General features: G+C 42.6%; 1 protein-coding gene across 3 annotated transcripts in view; it reads left to right on the top strand.

Moving 5' to 3' along the window:
• Positions 1-1,046: 1,046 nt before the first annotated feature.
• The window catches only part of FAM107B (family with sequence similarity 107 member B), a 62,315-nt gene continuing 37,773 nt past the window's right edge, over positions 1,047-25,588 (top strand). The window contains exons 1-2 of one of the 3 annotated variants that reach the window (XM_030015573.1): positions 1,083-1,219; positions 19,947-20,096. The gene's annotated coding sequence lies outside the window, so the exon portion shown is untranslated. Of the gene's footprint in view, positions 1,220-3,183; positions 3,307-19,946; positions 20,097-25,588 lie in introns of all 3 variants that reach the window. The other 2 variants (XM_030015572.1, XM_030015574.2) reach the window with 2 other exon arrangements.

Genomic DNA, 25,588 nt, shown 5'->3' with positions numbered 1-25,588 from the left:
TGCCCCACAGAAAACATATTTCTCCTTACCCACTCACTCCCCTTAACCATGCTGGGGCAGTGGGTTATTTAGGACCGATTCGGTGGAAACAGCACCATCTACTGAGCACCCAGTACCCTTCCTGCAGGGACTTCTTGGGGGTTTTTGGAGGGGAAGGGTCTGTCTCCACAGCCCAAGCGACACTGAATGCTCAGCTCAAGTTACTGAGCTCTTGAAATCAGTCTGGAGCTTTCCATCCCTGGGATGACTCAAGTTGCTTCTGTCACTTTGCTGCGATTCAAGTCATCTGCTCTGAAGAAATCCTAGCGATAAATATACAAAAGAAATCGATTCAATCCAACTATGTACACCAACATATAAGTACACATTTCATCCCCAAAGGTCTTTCTTTTTTTTGGGTTCATTCCCAAAGTCTGTGCACGCTACGCTGTGTCCCAGGCTCCCTGTCGTGTCTCCATCATGTAGTACTCGCTATGAAACAGATTTTGGGACGCGCTGAGGCACGTTTTGGCCGGCTGGCCGTGATTTCTTGGCCTCTTACTCGGATGGGTCCGCTCGCAGAGTGGGGACTTTTAATCCCTGCAGACTGACCGGTGGAAATATCCACAGCGGGCAGGGCTCCGGGCCACGGAAAGGGAGGAAAAAAACCACTCGGGGAAAGTTAAAGGAAGGCACAGCTGGGACATTCCTCGGCCATGGAGAGAGGGGTGGCTCCTGCAGGTGAGTGGGGCCACTCAAGAGGACCAACGGCCTCGGCAAGCGTCTGAAAACCGCCCGCGGGCACCCCACGCGTGTCGTCCCTCCCGGGCCCGGCTGCAGCCCCGAGGAGGCAGGGCTCCACGGCGCCCACCTCCACGCAGCCCCTTTCCCCCCCCCCCGCCCCCCGTTTCTCTCGGGATTTCCACCCAGCCAGCCAGCCCCCCGCCCCAACCCCGGATTTTTCCACGCCTGACAACAAAGGAGGCGGCCGGGCGGCCTCGGCGGTGACTCAGCGGCGGGCCCGCCCCCGGCCCGCCCCGCCGCTCCCCTCAGGCGAGGCCGGGCCGGCTCCGCGCGTGTGGCGGGGCCGTGCCGGCGGGCAGTCAGTCAGTCAGGGAGCGGGCGGGCGGCTGCCGGCCTCCTTCCTTCCCTCCTTCCCGCCCTCCTCCCGCCGGGCGCCTCGGGGTCTCCCTGCCCTCGTCCCCCCGCGCTGCCGGGCGGGGAGAGCCGCCCCGGCGAGGTAGGTTTTGTGTCTCCTCACACAAAGGCGCGACGCTGGCGGGGTGCGACGGGACGGGACGGGACGGCCGCGGGGGTGGCTGAGGGAAGGCGGCTCCCTGTGAGGGTCCGCGGCGGGAGGAGGCGGGGGGGGGGGGGTGTCCCATCACCGCGCCCCCTCCACAAGCTCTCGGGGTGCCGCCGGCGGGAGGGCGGTGCGGGGAGGGAGGCGGCGGTGGCGGCGGCACCCCCGGGCCGTGGGGCTTCCGCGGGAGAGCCCCGTCTCTGCGCCTTCATTCGTGAGGGGAAACCCGGGGAGTTAATCGTGGCTCTGCGGGAAAAAAAAAAAAAAAAGGGAGGGAGGGAAGTAGAAGGGTGCCCGGGGGGGCTGCCGGTCCCGCCGGCCGGGCGCCCGCCGACCCCCGCGGCCGAGCCGTTAGCTGCTTCGTGGGTTTCCCCCTGGCTCGCCGGGGCTGTGGAGCCGGTGGGGTTGCCGGCTTCGGCTTGCCGGTTTCGGCTTGCCGGTGGGGCAACTTTTATTCTCCGGTGACTTTTGGCTGCGGTCGGGGCACCCCCACGGCATGGCGGGGTCTGGGGGCTGGAGCCTGGTGGGGCCGGGGGCGTGTGGTGTTGGATAGGAAGAAGAGGTGGAAAAGGAGAAGCAAATAAAAAAATATACTTATTTTATTTTCTATATGTCCTGCCCTGTAAAATGAGAATTCAGAGCAGCTGAACTTCTGATGTGGAGAGTGGATGTTTCCTTACAAATCTTTAAAAAAAGTAAAAGCTGGGAGCGCAGCAAGCGCTCCAGTGCGGTTCTGTCAAAGTTTCCCTCAAGGGCCCCGAGTGTCCAATTGTCCAGATTTTCCTACACATTGGTTTGAAAGGCAGTGCAGCTGGCCAGGGTAACTGCACGGATAAATGTTTTTTGGGGGTTCAGAAGGGGAAGGGGTGCAGTGCAGGAACTGTGTAACTTAACTACTTGTTTGCTTCTTCCGTTGGATTTTTTCATAGCTTAATGAGTTCTGGCATATATCTATACTCTGCAAATGCAGTGTATGGCCATGGCTGGCGGTGGAGCAGAGTCTGGTCCCGTAAGTTCAGGGCATGCTTGTAGCAAACTCTAGAGAGAGGCAGGAACACGTGAACTTTTGGGGTTTTGTTGAGAATTCGCATAGTCAAACAAAAATGCAACAAAACAAGGAAAAGATGCTTCTGTGTGAGCATAGTGTGGTCGCTGTGTATAGTTTGCGGTGGGAATGTTGTTGAATAACCCTCTGGCAGCGGTGCTGTGCTGTGTTGTGGTACATACATGTGTGCGCTCAATCCTGGAGCACCGGTGAGGATATTTAACTTGCATTGACTTGTCAGAGAAGTGGGAGTGTGGAAGAACGTTGTTAAAAATGGGAATAATTGCTTGTGGATCTTGCAGGTAATTTGAGAGGCATTTAAACTGTCTTTAATCTCCCTGTGATATGAATAGGACACTGAGAATCTCTTGCTTTATTGATGATTGTTTTCCTAGCAATATATGGACAGACAGCGTGTACTATGAATGTGATAGCTGCTTGCTTATTGTCAGTGATATTTGCTCAGGGACAATAAACAATTGTTTGCTGAGCTTTATTAAAAAGAACCACAAAAGCCCTATATCTCCTAAAACAAAGCCTTTTTTGTCTTAAAGCAACTGTGGGCCAATTTCATGCTTGGTGTAGTTCCACTGATGTTGGTGGAGTTTTGCCAGGGATGATTTTGGCAGGTGAAGTGTCACTTCTGTTTTTCAGAGTCCAAACTGCTCACAAGTAATGTTGCGATTTTGCGCACTTAAGTATTGTTAATTCAAGTGGTACGCGGATGCTTCCCAAAATTAAGAGGTAGGAGCTGGGAGAGTCGGCTCATCAGGTCCTCTAAATACTTTCCCACTTGCTTTCTCCTTTCTACTTCAGATCTTATATCCCTTAATTTACTCTCTTCTTTCTTTTTCAGTCTTAGCATCTTTTTTTTCTCTCTTCAAAATTAAGAAGTTTCTCTGACCTCCAGCTCACCCTTGAGCATTTAAAGGTTTTGAGACTAACTGTATTGAACCCTACACCACCCCTGCACGACTAGGTAAGTGAGGAGCTGTGTGGCAGCTGCAGTTGGGAGATCTTTCTCACACATGCACATGCCTCTTCTTTACAAGCTGACTTGTGTGGTGGCTATGGTCAGTGCATTTGCTGAAGTGGCAGATTGTTTGACAGTCACGCAGTAGAACAGCCAGGCTTGAGAGAGACTGAGCAGACCAGCGTGGGGGTGGGGGAGTCACTCAGTTTTTACAGAGTGCCATACTCAGGACGTTGAGAAACAACTTTTTGAGAACACCCCTTCATAACATCAGTAAGGACAGGAAAATCCTCTAAAAATTGGAGCAGAAGGAAAAATGGGGGACGATAGAAGGAAATATTCTTGTTTACTAGCCGTGGGAAGAAGAGTGGAACTGTTTAACCAGTAATTGGCTTTAACAGAACTTTGGCTCCATCAAAGTTTCAAAAAAAAGATTTTATTGAATAAAACTATGTTATCTTTGTATGCAGTTAACAGTATTAAATACACATGGCCAACTCTAAGGCTGTTTTGGCACTGTGGTAGTTCTGAACAGAGCAAGTTTCAGCGCTCAGCTTTGCAGAGTCTCTGCTGAGTCGTTTTTGTATCTGACATCTTTGCGCTGTACAACTTTGGATATATTTGCATCTCATAAGTACACAGAAAGAGCATGTCAGACACAACTCACAGCTGATACCGTTCTGACACTTTTGGAAAAAGCAAGCATCAAAGAGCAAGATACATGCAGTGTCTAACTTTGCAGGGCAAAAATGTGCTTAATGCTTCTTCGATTCGGTGATCAGTCTGAAGTTTATTCTGGTTTGGCCAGACGTGGCGTGTTCCAGAGTATCAGTGGAAGTATGGTTTGCAGCTTAACATGATGTTGAGCCTGCAACTCTTCTGTGTTTACTTAAAAAGCATGTAAGTTGGGGTTTCGATGTTTAATTTTAACATAAGACAATGGAAGGATTCAGCTGTGGAAAGAGAATTGGTCACATGCTAACCTGAACATGGAGCTGCAAATTTGATAGGAAAAATGTTTTTTAGGAGAAAGGTAAATTATCTGGTTGGAACTACATTTATTGGTGATACTTTCTCTTTCCACATCTTGCATGTTCTTGTCAGGCTTGTCTTTGTGCACACTTCATTTATATTAATCCTCTCAAAACCATGCTGAAGTGGAAAGGTGCTGTGTCTTCCCACTGTCGGGAAGACACCTTCCCTTTGCAGATGGGGAATAAAAGCACAAGAAAGTAAATGGGTCGTCCGTGACTACACAGGAGGTGGGTAGTTGTGCAAGAACTTGAACTCATGTCTCCTGAACTATTGGCTAGTGTTGAAAGAACTTCCCCCTGCACGAAGGAGTAAGAGAAGAGGTATGGTATGAAAATCAGTTTGGTTACCTGGCTGTGTTGCAATTAGTGGTCGACTGCTCTTCCACCAACAACATGCATGTTGGTCTTTGTTAGACTATGAAAAACAGGCGGGTTGTGTTACAATAAGTGCTTAAACAAAGACTTTCAGTGTACGCAGGAGAGAGAAAAAACAGTAAGGGACATTTTTCTTCTCCTTTCTACACCTGCCTTTAAATAGTGGGTGCTGTTTTTACAGATGGGTCTCTGGCTAGATCTTTGGGGAGGTCCTTCATCTGGCCTGTTGTACAGTTACATGTGAGCAGGACCCAGCAGAAGGGAAGAGAAGGCTCTGCAGAGCCAGGAGGATCGTGGCAAGACCAGGACTGCCTTTCTGTGAGCCCAGCAGCTGGGTGAGATGATGTGAGTGCAGATCCCCACCCTGGGAGACCAGGCTCGTGCTTCTCTTTAAAGGTGGTTTCTAAAGGGGCAGCTGCTCTTACTTCTGCTGTGCACAGACACTCACGTAGCTGCTGTTCCCTCCCGGCTGCTCTTCTGCTTCAGGGCGTTGGTGCGAAGGGCTGTGTGTATTGCACGAGAGTGGGGAGCTGCGTGTGGCAATTCTCTTGTTGCAGAAATCTCACAGGGGTTATATGAGCAGGGAGCACTGGCATCTGCAAGAAAAGGAAGGATGTGGTCTTTTCTTCGCCTTTCTATATAACTCGAAAACACCAGAGGATACCTGCTACTTCCATGTGTCATCACACTGGGAAAACTGAAGTTTGAAGTAATGCTTTTCCTTACAGCACTGTGTTTGGTGGTTGACTGTTACAATTGCAAAGTCTGTCATTGTTTAACTTTAGTTTCAAAACATGTTTCGAGCTGGCAGCCTACTTCCTGTGTTTAGGCCAACACTGTAAGTTTTGTGCAATGAAGGGTAGGAGACTCACAGGTGGGAGAGCAGTTCCCAAGTTGTGTCTATAAAAGAATAAGCCACAGATTTTGGAGCAGTTGTGTGCAGTGCTCTGTCCACTGGTCTGTATCACATTTTTAAATAACACTTGGAATCAGTAGTTACTCTAATTTTTTAGCCTGTGTCTGTAGCTGGAGGGCAGGGTTTGCGGCGGCTTAGTGCAGTTTGCTTTCTAGTATAGATCTAGTCTGGCTTGGAGTTAATTAAGTCTTCAGCAGGTCATCAGCTTGCTTAGATGGGACAAGGATCCTAGTTTCATGAGCAGAGGAGCACAAATGCAGTAACCTATGCCTTATTTAGCTTTATTTATCCTAGAAGCAAAACTCCTGGATTTGCTTACATTTTTAAAATTTCTCTGGCAACATGAAGCCAGAAGGTTGCCTTTTGTGCAAATACATGCTGTTCTTCAAAGAGAAGAATAGCGCAGTCATTTATGAACAGTGGGACAAACTCCTTTCTTTTAGATGAGATTGATTTATTTATTTTTACATTTATACTGCACTTATAGGCAGCGTGTGTGCCTGCAGGATGAAGTGTAAAATCTCTGTTCTGTCCTTTAGCAAATCTCAACCTCTTACATTTACTGCCCCTCTCTATGAGCTGTGTTGGAGTCCTGTAGAGAACTATATGTACGATGATGAAGTGCTCGTGCTTTAATGTCCTGGACAGCAACCTTGCTGCTTGTTGTGGTGGGATGGGTCTTATTTTTTGCCTTGTACTCAGGAATTATTCATCTTACCTGTAAGCTAGAGAGCTAAAACCCACAAATGCTTCTGAAGGAGAAACTGCCCTCGTGTTTGACTGTAGTTGAAGCAGTCTCTCTGCTTTGCAGTATAGTATATTTTAGGGAGGGGAAACTGAGTCTTGAAACTGTTTGTTATTGTGTAGAGAGGGAAGCCCACATTAAGCTGCTTTTGCTTACTTGAATATTAGTTCTCCTGTCCATCTTGGAAGGACGTTCAGCTCACCGTGCTTGTGTCTACTGGTACTAGCTAACTCACCAGGTCTGGTGGTGTCTGCTCTGAATGGGAGCCAAACACTGCCAGTCAAAGGTATTTCAATAGCGATGGCATTCAGTGGGTCTTTCAGTGGCGAGAAGAGGATGATGATGGGAAATAATAGAACAATTCTTTTTGTTCCTTGCCTGTACAGTGAATGCGTATTCTTAAGACCTTGTGTATATACACAGGCTGCTGTTGTGGTGCTAATAATAAAGCAGAATTCACAGCTCTGAGTAGTCAAGACGATGTGACGAGAAGTGGGTCAAGACCATTCGTGTGTGCATAACTGCACTCCTAATCTAGGCCAGTGCCTGTGCTGGATGCTTCTAAATAAGCTGAAAAGATTTCAGGGGAGCTGGAGTTTATGCTGTCAGTTGGGTGAAGTGCACCTCTAGCTGGGTATTGCACTTAAGGATGGGGATCGGAATGGATGGTCATGAGTCACTTTGCATGTTAATATGACCACAGAGGAAAAGCTTTACTGTTTAGTACCTCTGAAGAGCAAGGAGTTTAGTTTGAGCCAAAGGAAATTTTCTTCTTCCTGGCAGGTTTAGTTGCTGAGCAGCCCTTTAAATATGTGCACTGCTCTGCTGTTTCAACTGAAATACATCTTCACTACCTCAGTTTCTTCTTAAGTGTCATTGAGGGAAAAGATGACTTGCTGAATATCCCACTGCGTTGTTTCTGTGTCCTTCAGATTTGCTGCGGTAGTTGAGCTCCTCGGTGCCCTTCAAGGAAGAGTGGATGCCTGGGCTCGCCCTGAGATGCAGGTTGGGGCTTGGCTGTTGGTAGAGGAAGAAAGCCAATTTTCATCTGAATCCACTGGGATTTGGGGGTTTATTTTTGGAGAGAATAGGGAGGCGTTTAATTGGGTTATGATAGTCTTTGCATTATATTATGGTTTTGTATTTTTTTTCCATCCTAGAGCTTTTCAAGGTAACTTGTCTTTGGAAGATGAGCCATGTCATATCATGCAAGCTGTAATACATATGTTTAACTCTTATAGTACCTGGCATATCACTGCTGCCCCCTGAAAACAGTCTGGCAGAAATTAATAGCCAGGTTTGGGTGTCTTAAGGGAATGGAGGAAAGGATGGGGAAAGAGTTGTGGTGGTTTGGGGATTTTCTTTGGGTGGGAGGTGTTTTTTTTGGTATTTCTAAAAGTAAACCAACTTTTTCTTCCAAGCCTTAGAAGTACCTTTGAGGCCATCCTTCTATGTAATGTGCAAAAGCAAACTGGAGTGCTGTGGATTGTAACTGACTTCCCAGTTGTGCTGGCAGTAGGTTTTGCAAGGTGGAGAGATGACCTTTTGTAGCTGGCTGCTAGAGCAAGGGCGAGCAGTAAGCATGGCTTGCCTTGCCGTTCTCCCACCTTTCTCCTGTGTCCTTCGTCATACAGAGCAGCACAACGACACACTAACTGATCAGAAATGCTCAGGCGCAAGGGAGTCTTGTGTATTCTGGGGTTGTCCTGTATGTGCTATTTGTCACCACAGATAGCAACCGTGGGGAGCAGGATGGCTCTCCAAAGGCAGTCTAAGCATTCCCATTACTCTTCATTTACCCATTTCTTCTTTCAAGTACAAGAAGGCTGAATAAGTCATAAACTTCTTGTGCAAAATATGAGTGAACATATTCTTCCTTTTTCAGAAAATGCCTTAAAAGCTAGCTTTAGAATACAAGAAATTTAATGTCTCTGAAAAGCAGAAGGCATGTATCTCTTGAGGTGAAGCCATATCCCATTGAAAAGACTTACAAAAATATTTTTCTGAAGTTCCGGCAACTAGAAAGCCAGCCTTGAAGCTTGTTAAGAAGGCTGTAGTTTGTGAATGTCCATGCTGGTCAGTCTCAGGTGGAAGATTTAGTTTAAAAGGCTGAAGCATGTGTTACAGATGCCATTGTATCAAAACACTCACTGTTTTGGGGAAGCTCAAATCTGAGTTCTTGGGCCCATCTTGCTTTCCCTGTAGGTAGTGACTGATGAAACTGAGCAAAAAGAGGGAGAGGTTGGAGGCATCAACTGGCCGTGTTTTATGCTACATCTTTTTCCTAATTGTGCAGAAGTGCTGTACCTTCAAAGTTTCCTCTATAAACCCAAGAATTTACTGAATGTGCAATGACTTAGATTTTTTTTTTTTTTTTTTGCAATGTAATATGTAAGCAGAATAAAATTAATTTCCTTGCTTGAGGATGCGAGGACAAGTTAGCACATCAAGTTAGAAAATAAGTGTGCCAACTATTGTTTTGTTTTCCAGTGGCCTGAGAGCCCTTCCTGTGTAGCACTGTCTCTCTAAAGAGACAGTCTCTGCCCTGAGGAATTTACAGTTTAAATAGGGAAGAGAGAGTGGGGGAATGGACATTAGAGACACAAAAAGGTGAAGCATGTTGGTTGGTTTGTGGGTTTGGTTTTTTTGTGACACCAGCTCAGTGGTTTTGTGAACTTGAAGTAGAAAAATTTTTCTTGCATCAGAGATCAGTTTTGCACTGAATGCAGCTGCTTTGCTGGAGAACCAGATTTTTACTGAAACTTCCAGTGTAGATGTAGCTTTATGTATCCATATAAAGGTGCTTCGTCACTCATGTTTATTGCATTGCAGGAACAAATTTTCACACTGTAAGCTGCCCTATAGGGATCTATATACTTTCCAGCTAGTTAAGGCCTACTTTTTCTCTGTTGAAGCACTACAAAAGCATCTCTTCAACCTTGTTACCTGTTTCCAGGTTACTTTCCAGCTAGTTAAGGCCTACTTTTTCTCTGTTGAAGCACTACAAAAGCATCTCTTCAACCTTGTTACCTGTTTCCAGGTAACTAATATGATTAACAGATCCAAGACATGTTCCTTTAGTTAAATGTAATCTGTTTGCCAGCTTCAGCCAAAAATATTGCAGGGAGGAGCAGCATAGGTCTATAGTAAATCTTATTTTCAAAGAAAACAGGACTTAAAAAAAGTTAGACCAGTACTTTTGGCTAGAAAATTTCCTCAACTGATGTCACTTTTATTGTGAAATTTTATAGCAGACAACTCTAAAAATGGGGGCCAGTTCAAAATGCAGGGTCAGAGATCGGTCTGGTCAGTGATGCTGGTATAGTTTTTAAAGGAACTGGGTGAAGAACTTCAAAAGAGGGGGAGGTATTTAAATCCTGGGGCACTTCTGTAGCAGTGGGCCATATGGGTACCTAAGTAGCTAAATTTTCTGCTCAAATTGTAATTCAGGTATCTGTCTGGTCTCTTCCTAATCCACTGCCATGATTTCCTGTGGCTAAGTAGCTCTTCCTTTCCTCAAAGCTGTCACGGTGTTGCTAGCACAGGATGACTACAGACAGCATCTGCCAGGGAAAAGCTCATTTCTGTGGTGCTGAGGTTGTGGTCGGCTCAATCTGTGATGGACTTAACTTTTTGCACCCAGAAGGATGCCCAGGTTTTATAATGCTATGCTAATTAAGGTCTTGGTGTCTGCCATATGAAATTCTTAATTGCTGAAGCATCCCCATATCAGCTTTCAGTAAAACTGTTTTTTGGAGGCTTTTTTTTTTTTTCCCCTCAGAATTATGCATGAAAGAAGACTCTCTAGCTGCTGAAGCACAATGTTGTCACCTGTTTTACTTTCCTGTGTTTTATCTGTATTGATGGAGGGCTTTGTTTTAATGCTTAATTCTTTTGACTGCCATCATCTGGTAGCATACAGGGGGAGGGCTGCATTTGTAATGCCTATTCTGTGCACTGAAAGGCAAGAGTTTAGAATGAACTTTAAGGTAGAGGAGTGTGTGCTTTCAAAGAGCTTTTTCCTTCCATCATTGACTGAAATTGAATTAATGAAGAGTCCCATCAAATTGGGCATAGCATGCATTGATAAAATGGTGCTTCGTTAAATGACTGCTGTGAGGTTTCATTTCGACCCCTTCCTCCCATTTTAGTATGGGATCTTAATCTCTTTATTACAAGTAACATCAGGACTAGTAGACTTAAGTATTAAAGTTTGAGCTAGTGGTGAGTTCATTTATTCCTTTTTCTAATCTTTAACGATGAAGAAGCCTCAGTTGGTTTCCTGTTCAGCTTTGATGCTTCACAAGACTTGAGATTCATCTTTATTTTATCTCCAGAATCACGCTTTGGTTTAGGGTATTTTTTTCTTTCTAATAGGAAGCTGATTAGATGACTGCTAAAACAGCCACAAATGTAGTTAATTTACTTTTAAGTGCACATGTTTAGAGTGCTATGAAGTCAGGCAAAGATTGGATTTAGCACCAGATTACACATACTAGTCAACAAAACACTGAATATCAAAGATAACTCATTACTGTAAAAGCAATGAAATAAGGAGATCCCATTCCTACTGGGTATTTTCCCTCAGGAAGGGGACTGAAAAAAAAAAATCAGTACTCTAAAATACAACCATTCAGATTCTTAAGATTAAATGTCTTTGTAATCAATGTACTATTTCTTTTTTTTTTTCTTTTCTTTCTTTTTCTTTTTAAACTGCCATAGTTAAGATGCTGTGAGCTCAGCTGAGGGTATCATGGTTTGCTAAACAGGAGGCTTAGAAGCATACTGTAAGAAACAGTATCCCTCAGGAAGGAAAGGATATGAAAGCTCAACAAGCCATTTACAAAAATTACAATCATTCCAGTTAATGTGGTTAAACTAGGTAATTTCTGCTTAGAATTTTATAGAGTCATTGCGTATTTGAAGAACAAACTGTGTCAGGGTAAACAAATCCTTCCAATATCTATTTAAAGTAGATAAATATTTGTTATTGTCCTTTTACAGATTGAGAAACAAAGGCTGAATTGACTTGCCTACAGCTATAACTAATTAGTGCAAGGATAGATTTTGAACTTGGGACTTTGAACCAAGAGAAGAACAAACAGGATGGAAGCATAATGAAAAGATAATATAAACTTTGTATTTTGAGCATAAACTCACTACCCCAATATAGAAATCATCTCATAAAGGCCTTTAGGCAAGTAGGCAGCCTAAAATGCTGCTTCTTAACTGAAAACAGGGTCTGGTTAGACCATGATCATTACCTTACTCGCCAATTTTGTGCATCTTACATTACCTCCATTAAGCTTCTTGCTTCTGAGAAAATTCCTAAAGACAAATCGGAATTCAAATTAAGTTTTCAAATAATTGAAGTTCAAATGAGGAGTACCAGGCAAATTACACTTCATCTTGAAAAGCTGCAACAAAATCATGCTAGAGATTTCCTTTACTTATCTCCCAGATGGATTATTGGTGTGAGTCACCCGAAGCATTTCTACTCAATGTGGAAATGTAGCTGACTCAAAGACAAGTGATGGCATCGTTTTATGGGATGTCACTAACTGCAGTTTCATTAAATTGCAGTTTTCCTCTGTGCTGGTCAAATGTTAGTTTTCATTACAATTTGGGCTGAGCATAGAATAAACATTTCTTTTTTGCCTTTGGTAAGTTCTCTGGATCGCAAGGGCCATGACCTTTATTTTTTTTAATGTAAAGGATGATGCTTAAAGCACAATACTCACTTGCTTCTCCAAATTGCATGCTGGAGGGGTGGTAGCACTCACATGGTTACTGCACCACTTTAGTATTTGTGCATTTTGGGAGAACAGTGTGGTCCTGTTATAAGGTTTGGGATGCCCTCTTCCCCTGCCCTTTTCTGGAGATGCATTTGGAAGGAATTTAATTAATTGCAGTACCTAGTGTTTTCAGTCAATGCCTTTGTGTCACTGATCAAAATTAAGAGATAAGGAGTTTTTAGTGGCATTTCTGTATAAGTTTAAGCAATTTCAGACTTTCTTTATGACAGTTTTTTGTTTCTGAACACGCCAAGTTAAGAAGCAAAGCAAACTTCTCTCAGTTTTCTGGACTTCTGAATGTCTTCTGTACTTCTGGATGTTGTTTGAACTGGGTTCCTTTGCCTTAACAGTCTTTTTTGCTCTGGTGCTTGTGATTCATTTAAATGTGAACTAGCCAGCACTTGACTAATGGAACACCTAATGTAAATAAGTGATAGTGCATGCTAGAGAATCAAAAGGTCCTACAATGAACCATGGTGCTCTTTAAAACAATTTAAAAATCTTTCTGTAAACCAATTTTGAATGAAGAGTGGATGAATGGAAGTTTAAAAGCTTGAGTCATTGAAGTTTGGGACATTTAAAGCCTAGACTAGGTTTAAGCGTTACTACTTTGAAGTCCTTAATGGAAGGGGAGTAGAAGAGCATTTTTTTAAAAGGGCTTTCTTTATCTTTGCCTAAAGTATGTACTTGAATCTAGGGTTTTAAGTTTACAGGGTGGGTTTGGCATTGGAGCGGGAGTATCGACATCCTATTCAATGTAGGGTAGTCAGTTTAAATCATCAGATTTTTCTGTTGACTTCCTCTCAACTCTTTAACAATATAGTCTCTACTGTGAATTGTGTGGTGGTTTGTTTTTTTTTTCTGGTGCGCTTTTTCTACGTCTCTTTTATGGGAGGCTTGAATTTACAGTGCAGTTCTTCTGCTCTTCACTTGAGTAGTGTTTGTTAAGAATACGAAACTTTTTATCCTGAGCCAGCTTTTTTGAAGCTGAAAACCTAACTTCAGAAGTTAAAGGCCCTCAGCTGAAATCCGGCTAAGGTGTACACATGTGCGCAGTAAATAAAAGCAAGCTGCCTTGCAGTGGTTACTCGTGATGGCACCAGGCTTTCTGTCCTCCCAGCCCTGTTCTGGACTCCGTGTGTTGCTTTTCACAGACAGGGTGTAAAGCGCAGGGTGAAGCTGTGTGGCTTGGTACAAGCATGTATGTATCTTCCAGAGCCAAATGATGATGTTGGACTGCAGGCGGGTCTGTGCCTGATTCTGCTCTAGGGTTGAACAAAATAAGCAAGAGAAGTAATGGAAAAGTGGATAGTAGCTGGGAAGACTTTTGGTGATATGACTTGTCCTCAGCTGAAGGCTGGGATTAAACTGGATTTATTCTCATTGCAGCAGGGTTAGACCTTGTTGCATTATCCCATCTGTATAAGACAATTTGTTAAAGGTTAATAATTTCTTTTTTTTTTTTCCGAAAGTGAAAGATACTTTAGATTATAGGTGTCAATTATGTAATTGACAAACAACAGGAAGTTTGTAAAATGACTGAAAGTGGTTCTTGCAAGAATCTGAAATTTTAATCACATTCATCACAGTGATGGTGTGTTTTTCCTAATAGAAGAGGTCTTTGTACTTAAAGCTGGAATAGTTTTGGCTTTTGGGGCTTTTTCTGTTTCTTTTTGGTTTTTTTTTTCACTTTTTCTTATATGTGCCACAGAAGCCAGAGGTATCCTACAAGACACCTACTTTCAGAAAGAATGCAGGCAGGTAGGTACATTAGAATTGACCTTTTCATCATCATCATGTTTGATAAATTTTGACCTGATCTCTGGATTGGGGAAGAAAAATGGGTCAGACTGTAGTACTAGACTGGGAAGAAAATGACATGTGAGATAAAAAAAACAAACAAAAAAAAACCCAAAAAACCCCAAAAAACTCCAACACCCCCCCCCTCCAAAAAAAAAAACCAACCCTGTGGTATATCTGTTTGTACCATATGTATTTCTGCTATAAACTTTCTAGCTGATCTGCATGAGATAAGCTTGCATGAATCTTTCATACCAGCATCACAAGCTTGAACTCTTCTGTGCTGGATAACTAAATCCCTGTTGTCATCCAGTTAACATATAGTCAATGTAGGGATCCTCCAGTTCTGCCTTCCATAAACCTTGGTTTTGTTTTCCTGACAATTCATTTCCTGTTGATCCAAATTCTTAGAGAGTGTGTTTTTTGGTTGTTTTTGTTTGTTTGTTTTTTTAATGTCCTTCCAATGTGCTACTTGTAACTGTTGTCTAGCAGCACGGGAATAAGCCCTCTCAGAGCCTGGACTCCTGGCTGGAGTCTTTCATTACTCAGCCACCAGTTTATGTAAAATTTAGGGGAGCTTTGTATCTTGGAGGCTTCAAACCCTTTAAAAATTTGGCTGAAACCATCCAAAACTTATGAGGAGGGGTGTGACTGCACACTTACATTATCATATAAGAAATCTAAGAAGGTCATTTAACTTAAATACCTGACCTGGTCCTATATTTGCTTCTTCATTATGAAAAGGTCTCTCTGGATGTATTTGCAGCTTAGCTTTGTACCAAGGGAACTCCCGGTGGTGGCTCTTGTAGCCCAGCTCTTGCAGTCCAGTTTTGCTAGAGCCATGCTGATTTAACTAAGATGTGGACATCAGAATAGATCTTAGATTCTTCCTACTTTGTGTCTAAATGCTTTACAACATGGTTGTAAAGGCGCAAAAGGCTGCTGTGCAAGCAAACCACACCAATTTCCTTCAGCTCTAACTGTCATTTGGTGGGTAGCTGAGATGGGGAATAGTAGATAACACTTTCATTCTTGCTAACTTTCTGACCAATGAATCACATGAAAAATTTTTAAAGCTGAGGAAGGGAAAAACCCTATGTATTTCAGTCCCTGCATTTGGTTATGACTATAAAGGCATAATGTTCATTTATCACGTCCTTCTAGAAGCTTTTTGTAACTGAATGAGCTATTCCTGTACTTCAGTGACATGTGCATTGCAAAGTCTTGAAAATTAGAATGGATGGGAAACTCTTGTTATTTCAAATTGTTATGTATTTGTAAACTGGCTTCAGGCCTTTTGAGTTGAAAGACTAACCACTGAATTCAACATACTGCTGGGTTGTATTACAGAAAGATAAAAGTTGGTTTTACGTGAAGTGGAAACTTAGACACACTAGTATGAAAGTCAGTAAGCTCACAGTGAATATACGTTGGCTGGTTTTTGGTTTGGCTTTTGGTTTTGGTTTTGTTGTTGTTTGTTTTTTGTTTTTTTGTTTTGTTTTGTTTTTTACAGTCAGGGATCATATTGTAAAGCGATTTCTTTGTATCAGTGGCCTGTCGCATCATGTAGGATCAGTCTTTGCTTAAATAGGAAATACTTATTAAGGAAAGCTGCTGCAGACCTGAGCTTGCGTTCTAACTGTATTATCTCTGCTGGCCAATAACCACATGTTTTATCTGGTATTCTTCCCACTGCACGAACATGCCTAGTGAGTAACACATGAAAACAAATATAACAAAGTTTGATACATTTGGCTAACTTGCAGGGTATAAGGATCTAATTATTTTTTCCTACTTCCTGCCTTTGTTTTTTTTATTCAAAACTTACCTTTTTAATACAGCATTTCCCCTTAACAGCGTAGGCAAGATTTTTTCCCATTTCATCTGCATGTTAGTGTTTCTATGGGGATGGCTATGTTGAATGATGAATTTGGTTTTTTTGTTTTTTGTTTTTTTTTATCTGTAGCTTTCTTATTTGGATCTTGCAGGAAGTTACATAGTAACTTTTTGTTGTTTGTTGTTGTTGTACATAAAAGGAAGGCTAAGGACCACATGGGGGGGGGGGGGGGGAGAAGGATGTCAGAAATGTACCACTTACTGCTATCAATAAAACTTTAATTAACTAAATGCTCTGCCTGGCCTCTTGCCCATGTAATAAATAAAAATTGGAGAGACTCTCCTGAGTCATTATTACCTGTTATCAGAAATACTTATGTTTCCATTTACATTTCAATCCCACAGTGAAGCTGAAGAAAAATTGGCTAGCAAGCCTCTATATGCAAAGAAATCTTGGTTATTCAGGTTACACAGTTCCTTACATTTGCGTGTTTGCACTGGTATCCTAAACAGTCACCTTTATCAAGCCATTCTGTATTTAAAATCACATTTGTATATACAAAAAGTATGGATCCTGCAGCAAGACTCCTGTTGACTTTGCTTGTAAGGTCTGCCCAGGGTTGTCTCGATTTACTGCAATATGCAGGATGCTACCAGCAGAATTCCTTGGAGAGGAAAATTCCTGTTCAGCAAAGCCTGTGCCTTGCCTCCTCCTGTACCATTAATTTGGTTCCTGTTGATGCGAGGTCTTTCTGCAAGTGCTGCTCAACCCAGTAAGTCAGGATTTAAACCGTCTGAGTAGGCATTGGGCAGCTGGGCTGCCAATGCAGATGGTGGCGCGTCTTGCCTCTCCCAGGAGGAATGAATGTCCCTGCTCCCAACCTGTGTTTTGGGTAGTTCTCAGGTTTTTCTGCTGGAAACTGGTAACGGCCTGCCCACTTCTCCAGAAAGGATTGAGCTGGTATAAGTGCTGCCTGCAAGTGGTTGTCCGTTGCGTGCAGTTACAGTGATGAGTAATGAGGAGGGAAAAAACAACTCTGACTGCCTTGCTTTACTTTTTGTACCCGAATCTCCCATTTTTTATCTCTAATCTTCAGGCTCAGCCGACGAGGTTTAACTGCAGGTTCTAACACTGAGCTGATTACACGCAGATCTGCGGGTGAAACGTTAAGCTGTCAGAAGGGAGACTTGCCATGCTGCCTGAGATGAAGCGGTGTCTTGTTAGATCCCCATCAGGCAAACTGCATGTTACTGTGTCCTTCCAGAGCTCAGCGGTCCCTGGGTACCATCCTGTACCGCACGAGAGGAGAGTGCAGGGGCAGCCTCTGCACTGTGCTTTAAGTGCAGCCCTGACACTGGGTTTGAGCTAGAACTCCCGTCGGCTGCAGGTTTGGCATGACTCCCCCAGTCATCATCCTGTGGGCTCATGCTGTGGGATTGTGGGGTCCTCTCTCCAAAGGGTCACCCACATCACCTGCTGCAGGAACCGGTGGGAATGTGCTCAGGTTGCCCTTGTGCAGTGAGGGTGCTGGCAGCCAGGGATGAACTCCGCACGGCATTACCTACCACTGAGCCTGGCCCGAGCCTGCTCCTTGGTTGCCCATGTCCCATACATTGCAGATGCTATTGGAGAGTCTCCTGTCTCAGGTTTTTGTTGGCCTTGTTGTTGCAAGAAAGTATTTATAGTAGCTGCTTTTCACCATCAAAATGATTATTTTGCTATGAATCAGAGCTGACTTAAAGGCAGGTAGAGGATGACTCCCTAAGCCAAGGTGTCTCTGCCAGACCCCAAAAGCAGCTGAGGCTTACTGCACGTTAGCTGTCCTGAGCTGCTTTGTGGCTTCTCTGTGTCTCAGAAGGGGGTTTGCCACAGCTGATAGCAGCCTCTTGTGACAGCCAGCAAAGTGGGGGGAAAGGAAACGTCATCATGAAATCCCACTCCCTACAGATGGAGAGCCCTGGTGACCATGAAGTGGGATTCTCTGTTGAGAGCTGGGACTTCGCAGGGCTGTTCCTTTGGGCACAGTAAAATCCATCATTTTCTTCCAGCTCGTTTTTTTCATTTCCTGGTTCACCACTCCAGTTAAATTTCCTTTAAAGTGCTGTTTACGTTTGCCACTTTAAAAATGTGGGAAAGGCTCTCTCATGGCAGGCTGCAATATAGTGCTAGTAATTATTTCAGAGATGGCCCCTGCGTTGCCTCTTGCCCTCTCATCTGTCATCAGCTCCCTCCTGTGTTTTGTGAAGTTTTTGCTTCGCTGCTGACTGTGGCACAGCAAAAAGTGAGCTCATGCGGAGCTCAAATTACTGTTGAACCAGTTCGGATCTCTTTAATGGAAACCTTCCTTCTCCAAACCCTTTTGCACTCATTTTACTTAAGTCATAAAACTTCTTCTGTTTGAACTTTATGAAAACAACCCAAAGCCCTCTTCTCTGTTAGTTACAAAACACTTTGGTTCCTTTCCCTGTTTTTGTTTCGTATTATTTACTTAACTGTGGCTGGAGTAGCGTCTTGGGGTAAAAAGACACTGCTTCTTAGCCAAACAATTTAAATTTTTCATAAAGGGAGATGTATAACCAAACTCTTTGTGAAATGAGTTAAACACCCATTCCAGCTCAAGCTTTAAATAGGAAGTGTGGATCATTTCAAAAGCCAGGAAAATTTGGACATGATAGAGTATGGATGTGATAATACTTTTCAGCAGCTGTGGAAATAAAGGAAAACGTCTGACTGGTTCTGGCAAAAGCTTGCATGAATTTATAACTTAGGGTGTATGCGTATGCTCTCATGAGACAGAGTGAATTTTTGCAACCGCATGTAACGCTGAGCGGTATGCAAGCATCAACCCATATTTACAAAATCCTGCAGTAAGTGTCTTTTAAATTTTTTTTGTTTTTTTCCTGAGCCAGAGATGTGCCAGGATCTATTGTAGACCTTGTTAAGTAAATTCCATCGTTCCTGTTGTATTCTTGTTCTGCTTTTTGGCTTTCTGTGCTACTGGCTAATCTGTTAGTGATGCTCAAGTTTAAAGGGACGTCAGTTGCACAGTCATTCATGTGAAGAAAAAAAAAATTGTATATGCTTTCTGATTTTTTTTTTCTCTGAACTCCTTATGTTACCCCTGTTTTTTTGAGATGGTGTGATATTGTCTAAGTTATTTTGGTGGGTTGTGAAAAGCTTTTTAAAATGGTCAGCCTTGCATTTATGCAGGAAAAGCTTCGGTATCTTCTGCCTTCAGAATTTCAGCGAACCCACGATCGCTATAGAATCATTTGGGTATGGGTTCTCTCCAGTTGTGGTGTTTGACTTTCGCAAGGAACTGTATGTTTAAAAAAAATTAATGAGAAATAGTAAGATATTTTAGCCTTACAGACTCAGTTCTCTGTACGCATTCAGTAAATAACACTTACTGAGATCAATGGTTTCCTGTATTTTATTAGCACGGCAGTTTCAGATGGTCCTGTAATCTCACACTTCTTTTTGTAATTATTTTATAAGGAGAAGGACCCAATTAAACCAGTTCAGGTTTCTCTGTTACAGCGCTGTTACCCTTGCTCTATAGTAACACGCCTGCCTTGGCTGTCTGTCTGCTGTGCTTCGCAAGCTTCTGGCATGTCCCCCTGGCGCTTCTGCATTTGCGCCAAAAGCTCCTACAGTCACTTAGGCAGCCGTATCTCTTTGACCATCTTTGCCTCCTTTTATTCTGATGTGTACACAAAAGCACGCAATCCGATGTTTGCTTTGTATTTTTTAGCTAACGCAGTCTGAGATCACAAGGTGGTTCCACCTCTCTGTGCAGGACTGCTCTAGAAACTGAAACCTCCCAGGCTGGAGCTGTGTGCCGCTCGCATCCCCTGTGCGATTACTGACTCCTGTGCCAGCCCCCCAGAGCAGGGCTGATGTAGGGAGATGGGAAAAGAGAGGGGAGCGGGGAAAGCAGGTGGGAGCTGCTGCAGGGCTATCTGATCTTGTGAGCCAGGTGGTTTCTGTTGTTGCCAGTAAAGGTAAGGATAGAAGGGAGGCAGGAAAGAGGGGCCATTCTGTACCTGTAGCAGCCATCGCCCAAATGCTAGCAGGAAGAAAAGGAAGACTTTAGCTCTTGGGGCAGTGTGCCTCTCAAAGAACCGTTTTTCCACTTCTCCAGGGAAGAATAACACAGGTGAGCAGAGCCTGAAGACTTTCTGCTGGACATAAATCTGACATGCATCTGATCCTGCTCTGGGTGCCTGGTGTGTGGTAAAGCAGCACTGCTGTCGTCTTCACTGCTCTGCTATTTAACTGGTAGCTCAACGAGGTATGGAAGCATCCACTATGTTTGTGCCTTTGTTTTATTGTACAAGCATCCTACCAATGTTGTGATACAGTGAGTCTTGTCCGAGATGAGGTCAGAGGAGTGCACTTCAGATTATCTATTGGGGATATGAGACTTAAACCCTAACTGTAAATTCAAGATTGGCAAAGAACTGCTTTAGGATGGAATGCCCCGTGACTTCGGTTTGTCCACTTGAGATCATCTTTAAGTATTTTGTTGAATGTATGTATGGGTAGGTCTTCAGGATTTTGTAGATCAAAACATTAATTTAAACTGGATTAGAAATACATAAAAGTAATGGGGGAAAAAATCTTATTTGTAAATAAGTTTAAAATAAATGTGTAGTTTAGCCATAATGAAATACTCAGACTAACTTAACCTCCCCTAATCCCTTGATCTAAGCACCTTAAGGCTTCCCCCCATGTCCCAAACACTTGTGTCCTGTTGAAATTTACTGGTTAAGAGGTTGGAAACAGGTTTTTTGAGAAACAAGCAAAATTTATCAGCAGTCTTTCCGCCGTATTCAGAGATACTTTCTTGATTTTTTTATTTCATTCAATGAATTCATTAACCACTCATTTCAATTCAATAAGTAGTTATTCCAAAGCTGTGAAAACGATTAAGTCAGAAATATGATTAAGATAGAAAATGATAACTCTACTAGTTCTAAAATCTAGAATCAGGGCCAAAAATAATCAAATTGCTAACTTTAGATAATAATTCATTTCATAAATTTGATCTATAAACAAAATGTCCATTCCAGTTCGTGCCCAGCTTGCTTCAGGTGATTTTATCGAAGTAAATAAAATCAGTTTTGCTTTGATGGTTTCGTGAATTTACTCTGCCTTCACTTATGTCGCTTAATGCAACCTTGATAGGAATAACAGCTGAAAATGTGTTCACTTAGAACATTAGAACTGAGTCATTTTCCATGTGTAATAAAGAGTTTGAATAAGTGTGTGTTATATGCGACCAATTAGTGCTGTAATTTATCTGCCTCTTCAGCAAACAAAAGGCTCATGTTACAGCAACCGTTCTGCAGAGAATAACTGAAACATAGAAAATGCTACAAATATTTAACAATCAAGATTTCTGCTTAAATAATTTTCATTTTTAGCATCTGTTCATTTCTAGAATACAAATCAACACCAGTGTTTTCTCCTGTGATATGTCTTGTGGAATCCTTTTTAGCTGAAGTGAAAAATGGAGGCATGGCATTATTTTGAACCAGCGTGTACTTTGTTCTTGATGTCGAACATTGAAACCCACAGACTGCAAGCTTTGAATATGCAGAAGTTGCCCCTGGCTGCGCAAGAAGATATTTAGATGTGTAGATCATGAAGAACCTTTGTGGCTTTTCAAGGAAGGACTACCTTGTCTAAAAACAAGTTTAAAAATTCAAGCTTGCTATGATTTCTTTCTTAAATCTAATAGATGCCTGGATAAAGGGAATTAGTCTTAAGAAGGAAGTCTTAAAACTGGTTTGAATTAGATTTCAAAGGTGAGGGTTATGTTGGTCATTTAAAACCCTGGATTTCTTACCACCACCAGAGTCAATAAATGGCAATCTAACATGAGGTTCTGGTCTGTAAAGGGCCTTATGCAAGTTAAAACAGATGTGGTTTGGGATCATATTTAGCATCTGTGGCTGGTGATGGAGTAGTACATGAGAGGAGATGACTTGTTCTCACCAGCACGGGATGCTTGTAGATCCAGCTGATATGGAGCCATTATTTATGCGTGTTTTGGCTAGTCCTTCAATGCTGAGTTGGAGAATGTAGGTCAGCTGCACCAGAGAGGCTCTGGTGTCTGAAAGAAGATTGCGGATCCTATCCCAGTGCCCCTTTCCAGTACTTTTTGGGCTTTTGGAGTGCCATTTGGAAGGCTTCATGAACAGTCAGCTTCCTGGCTCCCTTTGGCACCTAAGACTCTTAGTCATCTGATATTTATTTGCCCAGGGGCAGCTACTGCAAAAGTTAGCATAAAGGGTAGCACCTTCAAGGGAAGCAGAAGGGTTGTTTCCTTGAGTCTGTACTTCCCTGTGTCATCTCCAGCCAGCATCCTGCAGCACCTGCATGGATGTACACAAGATGCCTGGGCAGGAAAGGGACCTACTTCTACACAGGCTCCTCTATCAGTCACTGTGACCCTCTCGCGTGCCTTTTTGGCTCGCTAGAGGAAAACACATGCTTCTTTGCATGTTTGCTCAGTAAATAAAGGAAATGGGTGTCGAGTACGTTATATCCTTCCAAAGCTGTAACTATTTCACCACCACCACCTTTACTATTAATCTGAGTATTTGATATCAACAGAATCACAGTAGATGAAATAGCATTTTCAATTCCAACTGAATGGGATCACTGTAACTGTTGCCAGGCAGTGTCTGAAGACATTTCTATCTAAATACAAAACCTAACCAATGTGAGAGAGAAGAAGAGACTGCTAATGAGGTTACAAAGTAAAATATCGACAAATGACATTCTCTATCATGGAGACTGGGGAAGGAGGAGAGCGATTTATGCAAAAGAAATAAAAAGAGGCCTTGCTTTGCCTATTAATTATGGATAAAATTTGTAGTTTAAACAATGGGATTTAATCCATTAGCTGAATATTCCTTTATAGTAGTGAGAAAGATGTTTTTAGAGTGAAGCTGAGCCAGAGTTACACCTCCAGAGGGTGATAGCTCTTCAGCAACAGCAGTGAACTGGGGTGACTGGTCTAGACCAGGTGGGAAGAATTCATGCATATACCATCTGCTGTTCAGTGAAGTTCCCAGAATGGCTTTGGATAAAGCCCTCGATTGCCCTTTGAGGACACAGAATGCATATTCCTCCCCCGCCTTCCAAAGCCCTGTGAAAGGTGGTTAGTAATACACATGCCTTCTCTGAGAAGTCAAGGAACCCTGGTTAATTTGTCTGTCAGTGATATCAAATGAAGACATTTTAATTTGCTTTGCAATTTAAAACAACAGAATACTTCAGCATCTCTACCACCCACCTTCTATTAAATTGGTTCAACATCAAAAAGCTTTCACTGAGGATAAGTTTTCTTTTATTTTACATGGTCCACACTTCATTTTGCTTCTTGAATTCTGCATATGGCTGTCTCCTGTGACGACATTTTTGTAAAGGAGTTGTGCATATTCCTGCTGTTTCTCACATACGCCCTTTTGTGCAGGCTTTGGATGGGGGAATGATACCATTTAATGCCTTAGTAAAGGTTTTTTTCTGTGCTTAAAAATAAATCAGTCTTTATTTTAGAAAACATTTGCCCAGTGATGGCACCTATTAAGCGTAAAATGCTTCTATGATATCCATTGGAAAGAATATCTATGAATAAAAAATGAACTACTTGAATCGATGCTATTACTTTTCATTCTCTGCTTTCTTAGTCTTGCCTGTTGCTTTTATTCTCTTTATTAGCTTTCCATGATGGTGGAGTTTTCCTTTCAAAAGAGGCAACGTGGCCCAGTTATTCTCCACTGCTTTGTTTCATCTGCAGTGCACACAGTAATGTGATAGGAAAGTTGGGAGTTATAATTTCAGAACTGCACATGCAGATAGTTTGTCTTTAAAGCAACCTTCTTTTTTCTCCCCTGGCTACTGCTTGGGCCTTTTGCTGTATCAGCTCTTGCCTTTTACCTCTTTTTATTATTTTGTTCTATGGTATGTTGTACGTAGTCTGTGAACACAAAGTAAATTGATAGCTTCTGAATCAGAGGGTATTACAGCATATTCCTGATTAGATGAGGTCTCCTGGCTCTCACTTATTTAAATCTTAAATAATCCAGAGCATTTTAGGTGTAAGTATAGTTTTAATAATAAAACTTACCTGTGTTAAATTCCTGGAGATCTTTGTCTTTGTAATGGCAGTCCTCATTAACTTAGGGTTATTAACTTTCAGATGTTCATTAAGGCCAAGTCTTGTTCACTTCTCTTCAGTATTCTTTTACTTATTTAATAAAACACCATTGTTATATCTTTGTCACATCTGGACTTATGTGCAGAGGGTAGTGGTGATTTACTGTCTTAATTTCAGAATTTCCAGATTTTATGTGAAGTACAGTGGCCAGTGTTCATTGAAGCTGATAAACCTTCCCCAGAGGAAAGCTAGTTTGATAACAACAAAGGAACAAGGATGATAATGAGAGTCACTGGTTTGGAGAAATGAGTAGGTGTTAATGCTAGGCAAAGAATAACTAAGCGTATAATGGACAGGTAGTGAGAGTAACCCTCCAGCACTGACTTCTGTTCACACCAATTTTGTTCCCTTATTCTTTTTATGATCACAAAACTAGATTCTAATTTAGTGCAGATTTTTATCTTGGCCTTCCTTGTTAGCATGGAGATGGTCACAGCTGGTGGTAGTAATGAGCCCATGTACTGCACACAGTCAGGGCAGACTGCAGTTCATTGCTGCTGTGCCCAGCCCCATTTAATGAAGCTTTTTGAGAGCATGCAGCAGTAGTGTGTGCATTTTATGATGATGACAGAGCCTGTTAGATTTTAAATGCATTTTCCTTCCAGAAGCATGACAGGGTTTTCATGCAGCTTGGTGCTATGTTTAAGGTTACATCACCATTTCCATTATAAAACCCTCATTTCCAGTAATGGTGCTGTGCAGCAGCCCTGTTACAAAGTACTTAGCGGAAAAAGGTTTTGTCGAGATTAAGAAAGGAAAAATTTTCAGCCTCTTCTAATGTTATGGTCACTAAAAATATTGGAAGGGAAGAAAGCCTCCATGTGTGATTTAAAACGGGCTTAGATGGAGGAGTTTAAGGTGCTTGGAATAAGAGTCATGTCCTCACTGTGAGAATGTGGGGAAGGTTAAAGGTAGAGCAAGGTAGCACTTTTCAGTAGGTAAGGACTGTGAAGTTATTGGCATTGACCTAGAGTAGTAAACACAAATGTTAGCAAGGCTTCTGCAGTGAGTAGGGGCTATGAGCAACTGTAATGTCGTTCTGCAGGAGTTAATTGTCCCAATGCACTGGGAGCTGTGCCAGCCACAGGCTCTGGCTGCAGAGCTGTTTCTCTGTATTGTCATTTCTATTAAATGTGATTGCTGATGAAGAGCTCTGGCGCACTTTATTCAGCTTGGTCCTAGAGTGGTGTCTTCTGTTTTGTTGGTAATTGTCTCTAGCTTGGAAGGGAAACTCTTGGATCGCTACTGGTGGCATATTTGTGACTTCTAACAGACTTGTCGGTGACCTTGGACCACGTGCTTCACAAAAATGTAAGATGAAATTAATGGAACATCTGACCTTACTTTTTAAGGGTTACACTTTCATTTCTATGCTTTTTTACTAAAGTTTCATGAATTCTAAGTTAATCTGAGTTGCAGTGACTTTTTGACTAGGGTGAAGCATTATCTTGCCTTTCTTTTTCTTGCCCCATTTTAAAAAATTTCCTTTCCTTGATCTGTGAAACTGTAATTCTAGATGGTGCATGAGATAGTCATTCCTTGCTCATATACTT

Source organism: Aquila chrysaetos, chromosome 5, assembly GCF_900496995.4.
Source record: "Aquila chrysaetos chrysaetos chromosome 5, bAquChr1.4, whole genome shotgun sequence".
NCBI classification, from domain to species: domain Eukaryota; kingdom Metazoa; phylum Chordata; class Aves; order Accipitriformes; family Accipitridae; genus Aquila; species Aquila chrysaetos.
This window is presented reverse-complemented; position numbering and strand designations above follow the sequence as displayed.